Genomic DNA, 1,559 nt, shown 5'->3' on the forward strand with positions numbered 1-1,559 from the left:
GAGTTCCATCCCTCCTGGAACCATGTGCATGGCACCAAATTTGATGTCTTCTGTCAAAGAGATATATGTCTCTTGATTATTGGCCTCGACAACATTATTCATGTAGATACAAACAATTTTCATATAAATCCTTTATTTTACCCCTCTCGGCACTTAGCCAATAAGGCTTACGCCTCTAATCACATCACGATTGCACTCTAATCTCAACATACTCGACCATTCTCCATAGACATATATTGATATACATCCTGCGACACACACACACACACACGCACACACACACAAAACTACTTACATTCTCGATTTATCCTCTCCCTCCAAAGCTTACAATTACACACATGTAATGCTATGCCCACCCTTTAGAACTAAGAGTGAAGTTTCGCGGCTTCCCTATACAAGGTCCTCACGCGAAGATATGAGCACACTCACGAGAGGTGAAATAATGTCACACACAGGTTCTCAACTATGTGTATATGTACATATATATACACATTGAAAAACTCAAATCCTACTACCTTTAACACAGGGGCACATTCTAATCATAGCACAACCCCTTTTACATATTACAATTATCCATCACAGGTTCTGTTAGTGACAACATAGAATAAACCTTTCTCTTACTGTAGAAATGAACACACCTATACTCATGAAATATATGCATTTTATTGGTAGAATAAGCACATCTATAGATTTGTTGCATATAAATACCTGATGAGCATGGATGAATTCATTCATCATACATGTCTAACAACAACATTGTCATTATGGAAAAATCACATTCACAACATCATAAGTACATTACTTATTTTTATATTGCAGATGAACTTGGAATTTAGAATATATTTAATCCTAGAAATGGGCACACAAATTAGTCATTCTTTATCAGTCACTCAGGAATTAAACCATTCCTCAGAATTACCATAGGAATAATATTCCTATATTAGTTTAGAAATTTTAATACAAAACCGACATTCATACAATGTTTGCATAATAATTACATGCATAAGGGTTCAAATAAACACTTATCTTAGATAAAGAATTTTGGAAACTGAGATTGGGACTTCAACTATCCACCCAACCTTAGATTGGCTTGCATTGTAATATTTTATTATAGCCAATCACCCTCGAGCCAGATTTAGATCTTGGGGAGGAGTGCTTTAGGGGAATTGACCAATTATACCAGCTGAAATAGGGAATCTATAGATCATTCTATCTCCACCCACTAGCTAATCAAGGGAATCCAATGACTATACCATCTCCACCCTATAATCTGATTAAGGAATCTAGAGGTTGTTCCACCTCCACCTTTAAATTTGTTACAGGGACTCCAAAGGTGATTGCACCTCCACCCTTATATCTATTACATGGGCTGTAGAGGTTGCTCCACATCCACCCTATGGAAAGGCCATAATAGCTCTGCCATATGGCAAGGCCACAATAGTTCCACCCTAAATAGGGAATCCAAAGCTCACTGAAAATAACTAGGCACAATTCCTTTAGTGGCCACTCTATAATGGGAGTGAAAATCCCACAAAATTAATTGTTAATATTGCGACTTA

The sequence above is a fragment of the Pinus tabuliformis genome, chromosome 6, assembly GCF_031772625.1.
Source record: "Pinus tabuliformis cultivar Carrire ecotype Pingquan chromosome 6, CPIR1, whole genome shotgun sequence".
Taxonomy (NCBI): Eukaryota; Viridiplantae; Streptophyta; class Pinopsida; order Pinales; family Pinaceae; genus Pinus; species Pinus tabuliformis.